This window comes from Dreissena polymorpha, chromosome 1 (genome assembly GCF_020536995.1).
Source record: "Dreissena polymorpha isolate Duluth1 chromosome 1, UMN_Dpol_1.0, whole genome shotgun sequence".
Taxonomy (NCBI): domain Eukaryota; kingdom Metazoa; phylum Mollusca; class Bivalvia; order Myida; family Dreissenidae; genus Dreissena; species Dreissena polymorpha.
The window spans coordinates 139625661-139642420 of NC_068355.1; the positions used below are offsets into that span (position 1 = coordinate 139625661).

A 16760-nucleotide genomic window follows, 5' to 3' on the forward strand; every position below is an offset into this window, starting at 1 on the left:
TCATGTGGGTAAACAAGCAGGGGTCATATTTTTTTCGGTTTTGTCGGTCCTAGACCGATTGGGGTCATGAAAGACCGATTGAAAATCCCAAACAATCGGTCCGATTCTGTTAGCTAAAATTCCCGAGTCATGAAATCGATTACACAGTGCACATGCTAACACACCCTCATTACATTCTTATCTCGATTAGGTGTGATAAACCATTCGCTGCAGTTGCTAAACCGGTCAGGACCAGTTTATTGCACGTCAGCCGACTAGTATCAGAGTATGACCCCAAGCAGCGCAGATTCGCGCGGTTGTGTATTAGTCGTGCGTGAATAACCCCGTGTAAGTATCAATCGATAATTTCACTGGCTTATACCTTGCACACTAATCGGTCCGTAATGTGTACTCGTCCATGATAAAATCGTTGACAATTACTTCGGAGATGAAAACCTGGATGTTATCCTCGTGGAAATAGTGCATTTCATGCATGATACAGTAAACTTTCATATAAACAAAGAAGAAAATCTGATATTCTGCAATAATTATACACTGAAAGCACGCGCTGTAACTTAACAAAGCATGCGGATACATTTTCCACCAGCGTAATAATCCGGCAATAAATGTGAAAGTCGCGGATCTGATTGACAGAACAGCCGAAAGTTATTTTTTATGGGCGGAACTTGTCTTCACATAAAATCGTACACAAGAAAAATAATATACATTGTATAAATCTTTAGTAAAAATCGTGTTAGAATCGAAATAATTCGTGTACTTTATTGTTTGTTGTTGAATAACCCACGACCGGAAGTTAAGATGCGTGGTTTCAAATCACTTGTGCTTTGCACTCGTGATTTAATACTTACGCATCTTAACTATCGGTCGTGGGTTATTCGACAACCAACTATATAACGTACACAAATTATTTTTATTTCTTAACTATTTGGTTTTGTTATTGTCAGTAGCCAACATACGCACAGACATTTGTTTGGTTCAGTGCATGTTTGTAAGCTATTATTGAGTCGACAACTAATTAAAACATCGGTATTGACTAACACAGATTACTAATATTGACAACGATGAAACAGTCAGATCAAACAGCACACGAAACGACAATGAAATAGCAAATGATAAAACCAAATGAGAAAACTCGTATGTTCTGTTTAAAAAAAATGCCTAAGGGAATTTAACTTGTACATTTATGATACCACCCTCATGAATGGCAAAATCAATGGCATATATTTAAATGTAATTTTTCATGATTTCGGATATAAATTTTCGGACACTTTTTTCCCCATTTAAATCCAGACCGAATGATGTTGCGGGAAAATATGATCCCTGTAAACAAGTATGCAAAATATGAAAGCAATATGTCAAGGGACAAAGAAAATATTCGGGGTAGTACGAAAACTTTAACATTTGCACGCTTACGCAGACACTAACGCAGACGCTCACGCCGGGATGAGTAGGATAGCTCCACTATATACATGTATATTTGATATATAAAAGTCGAGCTAAAAATGCCCCGTCCCTTGGAAGCCATTTTTTTCAAGCAAACATAATTATTTTCACACTCATCCGAGATATCATTGAGACCAATCTTCAGACCAAATTTCATGAAGATTGGACAATAAATGTGGCCTCTAGAGTGTTAACAAGGTTTTACTATAGCCATACAAGGAAAAATGTCCCACCCCTGGTGGCCATGTTTTTAAATCAACCAAAACCATTTTCAAACTCATCCAAGATATCGTTGGGACAAATCTTCTAACCAAGTTTCATGATGATCGGAAAATAAATGTGACCTCTAGAGTGTTAACAAGGTTTTACTATAGCCATATAAGGAAAATAGCCCAGACCCATTGGTGGCCATGTTTTTCAACCAACCAGCATCATTTTTGAACTCTTCCAAGATATTATTGGGATGAATCTTCTGACCGAGTTTCATGAAGATTGGACAATAAATGTGGCCTCTAGAGTGTTAACAAGATTTTACTACAGCCTTATATAGCCACATAAGGAAAAATGCCCCGCCCCTTGGCGGCCATGTTTTTCAAGCAAACGTAACCATTTTTGAACTCATCTAAGATATCATTAAGACAAATTTTCTGACCAAATTTCATCAAGATTGGACAATTAATGTGGCCTCTAGAGTGTTAACAAGGTTTTACAAAAGCCATATAAGGAAAAATGCCCCGCCCCCTGGCGGCCATGTTTTTCCACCAACAGGCATCATTTTCGAAATCATCCAAGATATTTTTGGGATGAATCTTCTGACCAAGTTTCATGAAGATTGGACAATAAATGTGGCCTCTAGAGTGTTAACAAGATTTTACTATAGTCATATATAGCCATATAAGGAAAAATGCCCGGCCCCTTGGCAGCCATGTTTATCAAACAAAGGTTACCATTCCTGAACTCATCCAAGATATCAGAGGGACAAATCTTCTGAGCAAGTTTCATGAAGATCGGAAAATAAATGTGGCCTCTAGAGTGTTAACAAGGTTTTACTATAGACATATAAGGAAAATACCCCGCCCCCTGGCGGCCATGTTTTTCAACAAACCGACATCATTTTCGAACTCATCCACGATATTATCGGGATGAATCTTCTGACCAAGTTTTATGAGGATCAGACAATAAATGTTGCCTCTAGAGTGTTAACAAGATTTTGCTAAAGCCATATATAGCCATATAAGGAAAAATGCCCCGCCCCTTGGCAGCCATGTTTTTCAAGCAAACGTCACCATTTTCGAACTTATCATCATTGAAACCAATCTTCTGACCAAATTTCATGAAAATTGGACAATAAATGTGGCCTCTAGAGAGTGAACAAGGCAAATGTCAATGTCGCACGACGGACGACGGACAAAAGGCGATCACAAAAGCTCACCATGAGCACTAGAAAGGGAGATAACTCTGTCAATTCAACATAATTTTTCAAAAGCCATTTTGCAGTTACTTCCCTTGACATGCTAAACTAGAGTGTTCACAAGCTGCTTAACTATATAGGAAAATGACCCCCCCCAGTGGCCATGCTTTTTTACCGATCCAAACTATTTTGGAACTCAAATATCATATTCAGAAAACACATGCTCTGACCAAATTTCATGTGAACATTGGACAAAAAATGTGACTTCTCTAGGGTTCACATGTTTTCATTATATATATAGAGAAGAAACTGCCCCGCCCCCTTGCGGCCATGTTTTCACCGATCTGGACCATTTTCGAACTCGTCCGAGATATCAATGAAACCAGTGTTTTGACCAAGTTTCATGGTGATTGGACAAAAATTGTGACTTCTAGTGTTCACAAGGTTTCTCTATAGCCATATAAGGAATACTGCCACGCCCCCTGGTGGCCATGTTTTTCAACAGAACAGAACCAGAACCATTTTTGAACTCAACCAACATATCATTTAGACAAACATTTTGACAAAGTTACATGAAGATTGGGCATCAAATGTGAGTTCTACAGTGTTCACAAGGTTTTTCTTTTTTTAACCTAGTGACCTAGTTTTTGACCCAGCATGACCCAGTTTCGAACTCAGTCAAGGTATCAATGGGACAAATGTTCTGACCAAGTTTCATGAAGATCAGACAATAAATGTGGCCTCTAGAGTGTTCACAAGGCAAAATGTTGACGACGCACGACGGACGACGCATGACGCACAAAAGGCGATCACAAAAGCTCACCATGAGCATGTTGTGCTCAGGTGAGCTAAAAAGCATGTAGACAAAATAAAATAAACATCTCTTTTAAGGCAAGTGTGCATGAAAGTGATTCATATATTTACATACACACCACACTTATATACATTTACTTTTTTTGTACCCAAAACATCATTACCCTGCAATGATATTTCCATTTGAAACAACAATAAAACCTGTTAAATACAAAAGTCTTTGACAATCACAACAGTGCTACCAAATGACATCAATTAAACCTATGCCTGAAAAATACTGCAAGTTGTGAATGGTGTTGGCAGACATCAAACGTCTTTGAAGGGCAAGTTTCTAGGAAGTTAAAATTGTAAATTTGTAAACATCAGCAAGCAGCTATTTTAAAGGTGTCAATTAATACTACATTACTGGAAGCATGCTCATACTGTCATATAAAGCCTCAGGGCTTAGCTTTCTAGAGGATGGGATGTGGGAAAACTATGGAACAATTTAGAAACATTACTGCACTTGATTTATTCGATTTTAAACAGGTGTGAGGAAATAAATTGTGTTGGGTTGAGTTTAAATAGGAGGTTGCCCAACAGGTTTTGTTTGTTAATGGATTGACTTGAAGATCCCAGATATTCAATCAAAGCGCTGAAGGCACTGAAGATGTTCGCTATTGCATAATTTAACACGCAATTCATTTTTGAAAATCAATCGCAAGTTTGAAATGAACACACGCCATTCAACTTTATAAAGTGTGTGTCATAGCGCACGGGTCGAGTTTTGTGTGCATTTTTTATCATCCTTATTATTTCATAGAAATAACTAAGACAAAATAAAAACAACATGCTTTTTGGAAGTTCTGAAAGCATAGAAAGTATGATGAAAATGGTTATGATAACTTAATATAAAGAAAATTTGCAGTCACCATCATATTAAAGGAATATTTTTTTCTAATATCAAATGACTATCTCACCAAGAATATAAATTCATAATGAAAGTTCCGTGTACAAAACTTTGATTTTTGACACCATATACAAATTCAAAATATACAACAATCTTCGTATCTTGTATATGGAGGAATAAAAGTATATAAACATTGCTGTTTATGCTTTACTTATTACCCGAGCAGTTCACATGGTGTCAACAACGCTAACATAAACATAGGTATAGAGCACTCATGCGCTTTTAGGCGTAGCTGTTTCAGTTTTCATCTTAGTGACTTTTACATAACGCCAACAGACACGCATGAATATTTTCGAATATTTAATAAGCTGATTCGAGATACAACCTCTGAATTTTTGCTACATCACTGCGTATGTGCTCAATTCAAAGGATGTAGCACTGTTCAGTGTAAGGAATTCCGGAATACTCTCTGTATGCTCAAACGACACAAATTGTGGCCCTGTTACAATTACGCGTTACAATCCATCTCGCAGAATTTCACTTTCGCCTCCAAGATGAGAAAACAATCATTAGCGAAATAGTATAGTGTCACGATAAGAGAAAATCGTTTAATTATCATACCACAATGTTTGCCGTACTTGGTCAGCACGTCTGGAAATCATTCCTTAATGTGTGGATAGGCTGCCATTATTAACAAGTTTGCTATTTTCAATTCAATTTTGTATCAAAAAGCATTGTTCTTAAATGTGGCATTTTCAATTCGCAATGAGATTTGTAATGACCCTCGTCATGTGAAAATGGGTCTTATTCCATATGCGCCCATCATATAAATAGCCCACTCAGCTATCACTCCTTCTGGTAAGGAGAAACATAACATATTGAGTGATTTTAAAGCGAACAGCGTCGCCTATGGCCTGACTGCGCAAAAGCACATGTTGGGTTTAACAAACGCTTGCCGAAACGCATAAGACCCATTTTCGCATGACGGCGCTATTGACGTGTGATTTAAATGTGTCGAAAGAAAACTGCGTTTAAATCAAATATAAACATACGATATATTTCGATAGTGAAGAAAGATACTCATAATAAGGCATATGAGGACACATATGAAGTGCTCTCCCGTAGTATATTTTTTATTTTACTCACACTAATGTGTGGTTTGACAATGCTAACACACATTTCATGCGGTGAATATGCAGCTTACAAGTGAAAAACACAACACAATAGTTAAACTTTTGTTTAATTGTATTTAATTATTTAGAAAAGTAAATTGCTAACTTTATTTTAAAGTCAGCGTATACGCCGACTACATTTTTAAAAGACATTTATTGTTATAAATATATTTAATATAATATATTAGGTTGTTTTCGGTTTTAGCGATTAAAAAGCATTTTCGAGGTTGCCTATAGTATGCCTGTAGTAATTCATGAACTCATATCCAACTGTCTATGTATTGAGAACTGTGAATATAAACAAGCTTAACCTTCTACTAACCTTCTGCTATTGCATTCGTATTATTATTATAAATTGTTATATTCGGGTTTAGCAATTATTAAACTTTTTTTTGTCTATCATATCGCTGAAGTTATTGTTGAACTTATGTTCAACGTTTTATAAATTGAGAATATAAACAAAGACCTATAGATAATATGGGTCTTTGATATAAATAAGCGTCAACTTTTTCCCGAATCTCTCATTTTACGACCTGTACTACGTCATTGAGTTGTATGCGAGAGCGTAACCTATTGCGTTGTTATAACCCGTAAACTTTCCTTTGTTTATCGACAGACGCATCTATTAATAGCCTCATATATCATGAATGCCAAAACTACCGGGAAAAAGAACCACGTGACCAAATAGGACGCAAAACGCAAATACCATGCGACTACGACTTTTATTATGTAAGAAAGCTCCGCAATTCCTTTGAAGTCGGAGCCTTGTGATTGCTTTTACTTAAATAATTGACCTCTAACTGAAGTAAGCAAAGAAAACGCAGCACCTAATTGACCCATTCCTTCTATGTGCGAAGGCAGATTGAATTTTACTAATGTATGGTTTGCCTATTATAACACACATTATAATGCGGTAAATATGCGACTAACAAGTCAAAAACACTATAATTAAACTTTTGTTTTGAATTAAGTTATTTAGAAAACAAAATTCCAAACCTTATTTCAAAACAGCAAGACTACATTTTTTAGAGAATATTATTGTAATATTTACATGTTTTTTTAACAGTTCCAGCGATAATGAAACATTTTTTTATGTTGTCTATCGTATCCCTGTAATAATTGTTGAACTCGTGGTCAACGTATTATTAATTGAGACCTGTGAATATAAACAAGCGTAACCTTATACTACTGCGTTATTCTCACACGGACTCCCCTTTGTTTATCGCCAGCCTCAGATTTATGAATGAGCTGAGCGAAAATACTACGTCACGCACACGCAGCAGAAAGTGGACTATTTTAATCATTCATAAACAATCTCCTCCGCGACACGTACAATACGATCATTGTTTATTGATTCTTTTCTATAAAACACCGTTCGAAAATATTGAATGTAACACGATATTAATATAATGTTGCCATTTGTGAATACACATAATTGGAGAACTCAAACCTCTTGCATAAATTATACAACTCTTTCTTGCGCGGATACGCAAGCGGGTATTGGGTTAATCATACCTAGTCGTATCGACCTGAATTTCACACTAAGCACTTTAGACGGGCGCTAAAGTGCCCATCTAAAAAGGTGCGTCCTGGGGACTCTCAATTGGTTTCAAATAGATGTCATTTTTCAAATTTATGAGTACAAATACGCTTGATTAAGCGTTTCCAAGAGCCCTGTCAAAATGCTGCATAGGAAACAAACATAACTGTGTGATAGATTTAAAAAATAATAATTTTGTTTTAAACTTCAAAATTGGAAAATTTGAAAAGTAATTTGGAAAAATAAATCAGCTATTTTTTTCCTTCTTTATAAAGTATCGGAAAACGGCGCTTTCCCAATTAGGACTTTCCCAATTGCTGTCAACAAAATTCCTTATACTATAGAAAGTTTGTAAAAAAAATTTTTTTTTAAATAAAATGCAACATTTAGTTAGTTTCCCTATGCATCTCTCTGACTTGAACCTAAGCAAATATAATATTGACAACATTTAGCTATCAATTTAAAAGTATTTGGGAGCAACAAATTAAATACACCAATTTCCAAATATGAAGACTTCACGACGCAAATTTTCCCAATTTCAGGGGGTTTTGCGCACAATTTTCCTAATTGGCCTGGTACAGGTACTTTTCCCTTTTGAGCAAAAAAAAATCGCTGTACATACTTTATGAGCCTTGGAATAGGGCCAAATGTCAGCCTAAAATCTAAAAAAACAACAACTGCAAACTATTTAAGTTTTCCTTTACATAAACATAATCATTATAATTAATGTCATACCTGGATACCTGTATCTTTAGTAATAATTGTAGCCATCGCGCTATAAATGCAAACAGTTAACTTTTGATAATGTATAGCATATACAGGTAAGAATCAGGCTTACGGATAGCTCAGACAACAAAAGGACGTGTGTTTTTTGGTTATATTAGGACATAGTTTGGAAATTAATTGGAATGCTTTGAGTTTGCTTGCATAAGTAGAATGATATTTATAAGCGGTATGACTAGATACCCAAAACAGTACTGTTTTCGTGAAAACAATAAAATTTACCGAAAACAGTGTTTTATTATATGAAAGAAAACATTGAATATTAAGACGAAAACATCGCTTTTTTCCTATGCCTGGTTTAAAAAAATTGTAGTTTAAAGATATTTAAACATATATGTTAAAACTTTTAAATAAAATTTATTTTAATAAAAATAATCTGCATTTTTTTTTCATATACGAAAACAGTAAAATATACTCCCGAAAACAGTGAACAATTATACGAAAACAGTATGTATTCAATATGTTAGCAACAAATAGATATGGATAATACATCACCAATTCTATTTTATTAATTTGTATAGAAGTCTATTAATTCAATAACCCTAATTCAAAGTAAGAAACAAATAAATACTACCGAAAACAGATACCAAAAACAACATAACAAATGGGTGTCAAAATTGATCGCTTTAATATATTAGTTTGCAAAGTCGGCAATGTTTGATTAACGTATTGAATCGTGTTTAGTTACTTTTATATATATTTTCATTTGATTAGAAATATTTTCACTTGATTTATTCTTGTACAGAAAGTTAATATACAATAAACAAAATTTATTTTATACTCTCCGGTGGTTTATAGAGAAATATCAGTGAATTAAAACTGATAATTTCACTGTTTCAAACAATGAAAATTATCAGTGAGAATTATCGATAATTTTCACTGTTTATGTTAAATGACGTCATTTTTTGGACGAAATGACTTAATTATCCCAACGTAATTCTTTAGTTAAACTCTTTAACAATGTATATAAACTGTGAAAAAAAGCATAAAATAAAAAGAAAATTTGTTGGGTTCGGTGGATTATCGATTTTAATTCACTCGTGATCATATAAAATGTATATTTTCACTCGTGGCTGCGCCACTCGTGAAAATATTATTTTCTATGATCACTCGTGAATTAAAATCGATAATCCACCGAATCCAACAAATATCCTCTATATACAACCTATGAATTCTTTCTTTCTTCGTCAGTCATTGTCTAACACCTTCAATTGTTTGTATAACAATAGGCGTGCATTACGTTGTTTGAAGTGTTAAGTATATTTGTCATAGGTGTGAAACCTCTGTTTAAAACCGGCAAACATGATTTTAACCCTATTACACAAATGTAATGGGCCATAGCCCTAAGGGATTCATCTGCCAGATTTTATTACTTTAATCTGGTCATGAAAATGCATGATCGAAGTGAAACAAGATAAGTGAAAATAGGGAAGAAATCTGGCAAAATAATGCTGTGAAATGTACTGTCCTAAAAATTAAGAGTCAATTTATGGACTAAAACCCGTATGTCGGAATATTAAGAATCACAAAAAAGAGTTAACCGAAAACTAAGAGTAATTAGGGTATGTTTCATGCTTGTATTTATCCTTTTTCATAATACAAACGAATTCAGAAGTGTGTTTTTTCATTCGTTCAGGTATACCATACCTGGTGTCATTTTAAATACCAGAGTATCACGAAATCTCTTGAGAAAATAAATAATTAATATGTAGCATTATTTAAATGAGAACTGGAGTAAACATTCATTAATAGTTTAACACCACTTTCACGATGTAAAGGGTGGGAAATTCAATTGATTTCGGTAAATCAACTGTTTTCGGTATCATATCCACATATAATGGATTTACAGACGTTTCGCGTCCAAGTTTTTTCGCACCCTAGTTATTTCGCCCCCAAGACGTTTCCGCCCTGGTCGTTTCGCACCTGGTCATTTCGCCCCCATACTAGCCGAACACTAGTTGTTGAGTAGTTTAATTGGTGACCATTATATAATTTTTAATAAGAGGCTATTTATCACGTCAATGATTAAACTTATAATCTTGACTCTAGAGTAGTAACAAAAAACTAAAAAGAAATAATTTTTCTGACCTATTTATTCTTTTGACATACAATAACGTAGAGTAACAGTGTAAAACAACGTGATGAACACATACGATATTTCAGTAGTTTAGTTACCTAAAACGACAATGAAAGCATTCTTTATTTATATATTTTATGAAGTACATAAACACAACAGCGTATAAGCAACACAAAGAAAAGTCCGTAGAGTCTATTTGCTTATTTATTTGGCATAAAATAACGTAGAATAATAGTGTAAAACATCGCGATGAACACATACGATAATTCAGTAGTTTAGTTACCTAAAACGACAATGAAAGCATTCTTTATTTATATATTTTATGAAGTACATAAACATAACAGCGTATGACAACACGAAGAAATGTCCGTAGCGTCTATTTGTTTATTTATTTGGCATAAAATAACAATTTAAAACAAAGCGATGAACACATTCGATATTTCAGTAGTTATCCGCAGGCACGCAGGTAGGCGAGTTCGACAGCGTACATTACTCCATGTCTGGTGGTCCGTATGGTTTTCCGCAAGCACGCAGGTAGTGATGGATTATATAATAACTTTTTTATAATAAGTAAATGTATATCATTTTATTAGTAAATCATGTACATAACAGAACAAGTTGAGTTATCATTTCATTATTAATAAATAAATAATAATAATAACCCTAAAAAAACCGACATTTTATAAAATATTTTTTACTGTGCAGCGAATACACGACGATCTTTATCTGATAGTTAAAATAACATTACGCAACAACATCGGATTAGCGGCAATGTTCTAACAGATAAGCTGTCCGCATTGAATGGCATGTTTATAACACCTGTTCAGACTGTTAATCAAATATCCATTAAGGGAGCACTTTAAAAGAAAACTGGTTTGTTTATTTATTGACAATCGAAGGCGGGTGTCAGTAATTGATTGTTACCCAAGCACCACTTTGTGCGTAAGCTGTCAAGTTAATAAATGGAAATTATCGCAGTTAAGATGTTTAATTTTGTCTTACGACTTTAACATTATAATATGTCATCACTTTCTTAATATTATTTCCATTTACAAAGTCATTTTTTATTGAATTTAATAAATAGTTTAATACTAATAGAATATCACGTATACAAGAAACCAAATGCTTTATTTCCATACATTGTATTGTATTAAATATGAAATTGCACTACATGAATATGAATATAATAGAACAGAACACATAGTTTATTCGAGTATACATAGCACACAATAATAAATTACAGCAAAGCACATTTATAAACTGAATGAGTCGTAATTATTTACATTACAATATATAGCAGCACTGTTATTTTTTTTAATACGGATCTCCAAATGTTTTCACATTTCGTTTTCTACAAATGGTAAGCGCTATACCTACCATAACTAACACCTGTTTTATCACAATTACATAATGAGGGAATGAAATGCATTGTTAATTTAAGACTCATGCTTCAGGGTACTTTCTTTGATGATTATATAATGGTCACCAATTAAACTACTCAACACCTAGTGTTCCGCTAATATGGGGGCGAAACGACCAGATGCGAATTGACCAGGGCGGAAATGTCTTGGGGGCGAAACATCAGAGGACCATATAATGCTTCCGTTTTTAAACAGGAATAAAATGTTTGTTTTTTAAGAAATAATAAATATATAGCATCTTTTAAATGCGTACTGGTGTAATCATTAATTAAAATCATAGTTTAACGCCATTATCACGATGTTAAGGTTAGAAATCTTCCTGTTTTCGGTTAATTCACTGTTTTCGGTATCATGTCCTCGTAATATATAATGCTTCCGTTTTTAAACAGAAATAAAATGCTTTTTTTTCAAAAACAAATAGTTAATATATATAGTTTCATTTAAATGCGTACTGGAGTTAACATTAATGAAATCGTAATTTAACGCCACTATCACGAATACACGATGTAAAGGTGGGAAATCTAAATGTTTTCGGTAAAATTACTGTTTTCGCGAAAACAGTACTGTTTTCGGTATCTAGTCATACCCATTTACATGCATGTATCAAACGACAAACATGTTTCACTAGTAAAAAAGGTAACTGCAAACATGCTATAACTTTATATTATATAAAACATAAATTCATATTAAAACAGATATTTTACAAATATTCTTACCAACTAAGTTGGTCTACTTTTAACAAAAAGAAATGTGTTGTAAAATTAGCAAAAAATCGGGTCTCACTAAAACGCTTACGGAATTTGCATATTTCTGTCTGTTACACAGTTGTCAAAATCTAAAACGCTTCACAATTTATCTGTCAAATCATTTCTTATTATACGATTTTATAATGACATCAACTGTAGTAACACATCTTTGATACATTTTAGTGCTTATATGCTTCTCAAAGTTTTCTACTTTCACTTGATTTATTTTTAAGATGATTGTATAACTGTTGATCAATTGATAGCTGAAAGACTGTCAAATGAATATGGAATTAGGTTGTAGTAGATACAGTCAAGTTACCATTACCGGATTATTACCCATAGAGGATCACTTTCATGTTCAAGAATGCGCTTCCCGATAAATATTTGTCAGTTTTGGATGATATTTTGAACACAGCATTTTCAATCACATATAGAAAACAATTATAACAAAAACAAATGAATATAATTTACAACTGGCAATGTAATTTGGGCATTGTAAACAACACAGTTCATGTTTCGACAGTTCAAATAGCGTGGTAGAAGCCCCCTGAGTGGTTTCGATCACGTGATCCGTTATGGCTACAACTGATCTGTTAATGCATGAATTCTGCTGCGAAAAAAAGGTATCACAAATACATTTTGCCTGCGTTTAAAAATAAGACTATATGCTGAATCAGCGAGCAAAGGTAATATTTAATCAAACTGATGTAAAAGAAGTCTCAAAACATTTATTGCTTTTCACCAGAACAACTTTATTACGCTACTGATCCGGTAATGGTAACTTGACTGTACATGTATTATAAAATTTGTGTTAAAAATCTGTGTGCAATCCTGTAATGGACTGTAAGCAATCGCAATTCTATTTGTAACACCAGAATTAACCCTTTACATGCTGGGAAATTTGTCGTCTGCTAAAATGTCGTCTGCTGAATTTCTACAATTAGCATTTCTTTGATTTTTTTTTCAAAAAATACTATCAGAATAGCAAACAGTTTGGATCCAGATGAGACGCCACGTTCTGTGGCGTCTCATCTCGATCCAAACTGTTTGCAAAGGCCTTCAAAATTTGGTTCCCGCACTGAAAGGATTAATGAATGCGTTATCAATGTCAATTAAGTGTTCATGATCAAGTTGAAATTAAAGCAGTGATGCGCAAAGATATTGATTCGTTAAAACAAAAAAGAAATAAAAAATGTAGAACAACACAAATTTGGAAGTCACTTTAGAGACTATAGTTTCCAGTTTTAGACAATTTAAAGGTTGTCTGCTCATATGTTTTGGAATATTGGTAAGATTGTTACCAGATTCAATACTTGTGCGGGCATTTTTTTTTATTTGTAATATATTATGTTTAAATATAATTAAAACCACACATATATATTTTGCAATAATTTTATTAAGGCCTGTATCTTGTTGTTTCAGTGAAGAACTCCAATGATATACATGTAGGGGCATGTTTCCAAAGCTGATCCACATCATAACATACTGATTGGGAATAATGACATAGTACCAAAAGATGTGCTTACACTGTAATAAGCAGGTATGGTATGACTCACACCATGTATTGTTTACCTCATTTGTGTTTACTATTTATTCTATTTTTTCCATTAGGAAAAACAACATATGATTTATTGATTATCTTATCCATGGTATGCGGATGTTTAGATAAAAACTAACAGAATTTATTAAACAAAAATGCCTTAGCTCTTTTCACTATGCATATCTGGAGGGAACAGAAATAAAATTATGTACAAAACAAAAATCTTATTTTCATGTTGATAACAGTGTATCATTTGATTAATAATGTGTTGTGTTATTTTTACAAATATTAAGTTCAATAAGAAAAACAACAATGAAGGGAAAAATAACATGTGGTTACCACTGTATTGATGTATTATTGATGTGTTTGTGGAACGTTGCAGTCATAAATTATCAGTCATTGTTATATATTTTCATTGCAGATCTTCACAAATGAACCTGGCAGATCCTGGTGCAACCTTACCTTACCATGTTTACATCTAACCGTCAGTTTGAGCTGTGTGTGGGTGGTAACACGGACTATATACATGTATTGCCCAGTAATTGTCTTGTGATGGACCTTTTTAACATATCAAGTATTTAATTGAAGACTTAAGAGGTCAGTTTTCATCAAAGAATTTAAAAATACAGTTTTTTTGTAAGGGTGAATATGTGGTTATAATGGCATTGATGTATATCTTGTGTCTGTTTTTTAATCAGCCTTTCATCCATAATTATGAATATTAAGCATGATAAAGTATTTTAAGGGAATATAATGTAGAAATGTTATGTTGTTTCTGCACAAGCTTTTGAATACAAGAAATTCTATGTTCACTCAGCACTGTTTACACATTATCAATGAATTTGCTTGTTTTAGTTTCCAAATCTGTCTGTCTCTAGCTCCCTGTGACTAATGTACTTTTTTACATTGCATCCATTGATTTTAAATGGGGTGTATTATGCACATGTCACACTTTTTTTACAAAAACATCAAGGTCAAAGGTAAAATATATGGGTCAAAATCATAACTTTTGCAATATTGAAGATAGCAACTTGATATTTGGCATGCATGTGTACCTCATGGAGCTGCACATTTTGAGTGGTGAAAGGTCAAGGTCATCCTTCAAGGTCAAAGGTCAAATATATGGGTCGAAATCGCTCAAAAAGGGACATTGTGTATTGTGTTTTACAAACACATACCTTGTTATGTTATGTAATGGCCTTTCAATCATCTTATTTTTTTATGAAATACGCTGGATTTGTCTTTTCATTTCATCCATGATATCATTATGTTTTTTTTGCCTGTTACATTTTGCGGCCCAATGTACGTGTTAAGCAGTTTAACCATTTACAACGGCATTTGTGGCGAGGCTAACAGTCATAAGGTTGGTCATTACATGCACTGCATATCATAAAATCGTTTGGCTTTTATTGACAAAATTTGCGAAAACGGTGTTAAAGACTAAACATCACAAGTGTCGCAACTTCGTCCCCACCTGGGAATTCAGAGCGCAAATTTCAGATTATAATGTGTCAGATTTTACACTTGTATAATGAAGAAGTCATCTCTTGACAAGATGGTGATGTCCTGATCTCGTTCCAAGCCACACATGATACTTGTTTTGCTTTTAATCAAAATCGGTGTTAAATAGTAAACATAAAAAGTGTCACAAATTCGTCCCTATTGAGAAGTCAGAGCTAAAATTTCTGATTTTAATTTGTCAGATTTTGCACTTTTATAATGAAGAAGTCATCTCTTGACAAGATGGTGGTGTCCTTATCTCGTGCCGAGCCACAAATGATTCTTGTTTTGGTTCAAAGCAACATATAAACGAAGATTTTTTAAATGTACTTTGTTTTAAATTCTGTTCTTTGAAAAATGCATGTACTTTGTTTTTAATTCTGTTCTTTGAAAAATGCATAATAAGTCATCAACTATTATAATTTTATGAAAATATTACTTTAATTTTGGTTAATGCAGTTATTGATAGAAATTGTTTTAACGCATACGATGTAGATAACGTTCGCGAACCACAATAAAAACGTTCGTTGAGTTCACGTTTAAACGCGACGGTCACGTTCTTACAGTGGGTATTATTTGTTGATCTTACTTCACTTTATCGACCATTTGTCATTTAACAGTATGAACACACGAACAATCAAAGTAAAATTAGATGTAAGCGATCGTTTTTTTTCCGTTTAAGTTTCAAACATTGGCTCGAAAAAGTGTGTGCAAAGGCTCATTATCGACAATAAAGATAACTTAATAATAAGCTGTAAAAACAACAAGCAACAGTTTATGGGATTTAAGTATTAGTCTTATTAAAATATACGGTCAGTACAAACATATATTGTAATATATGCTACTAACAATCGTTAAGTATAAACTGTAAGCAAACATCAACTATAACAATAACAGTTCGAGTATAAATATAGGTGAATGGAAAAAGTGAAAATCATTTAATTGTCTTATGAAAATTATGAGCACAATGTTCTGGTATTTTCTTCGTGCTGTAGCATTCTTGTAGTTTGACGAAATCTCGTGACACCACTGGAATGGCACGACAGTAACACATGGGTTTGACTGCAAAACATAACAGAAACGCGCGAGTACAAGTCTAACAAATGACAGTGTTTTAACAAGTTTGTATTTCTCCTAACCATTACTTCGTTACTATGGAAAAAAAACAATTTTCAAAAACTGTACATAACAAGAAATTTACGCAGAATTACGACTTCAGTATAACTTGATGTCATGAAACAATTAAGTATAAAAATATACTGAAACAATATTGACATAACTTGAAACATCCTTATTATGTACAAATGCCTACTGGTACGCCCTACTCTAGATATTTTGAATTCGACTACTGGATAGATATAGATACACAGAGGTTAGTAAGGAAATGCATTAACAGTTATTTTGCACAACTTTTAAATTATAAGT

At 33.5% G+C, this 16760-nt stretch overlaps 1 protein-coding gene and 1 long non-coding RNA gene across 6 annotated transcripts in view; one reads left to right on the top strand and one right to left on the bottom strand.

Annotated features, from left to right (window-relative positions):
• LOC127852330 (uncharacterized) overlaps positions 1-12294 on the bottom strand; it is a 63044-nt gene extending 50750 nt beyond the window's left edge. For all 5 annotated transcript variants that reach the window (XM_052386292.1, XM_052386287.1, XM_052386274.1 and 2 more), the window contains exon 1: positions 12266-12294. The gene's annotated coding sequence lies outside the window, so the exon portion shown is untranslated. The remainder of the gene's footprint in view (positions 1-12265) is intronic.
• Positions 12295-12384: 90 nt separating this feature from the next.
• On the top strand, positions 12385-15784 carry LOC127852525 (uncharacterized). Its single transcript, XR_008036222.1, has 2 exons — positions 12385-13835; positions 14257-15784. It is a non-coding gene; the product is annotated as an uncharacterized LOC127852525 (long non-coding RNA).
• Positions 15785-16760: the final 976 nt, after the last annotated feature.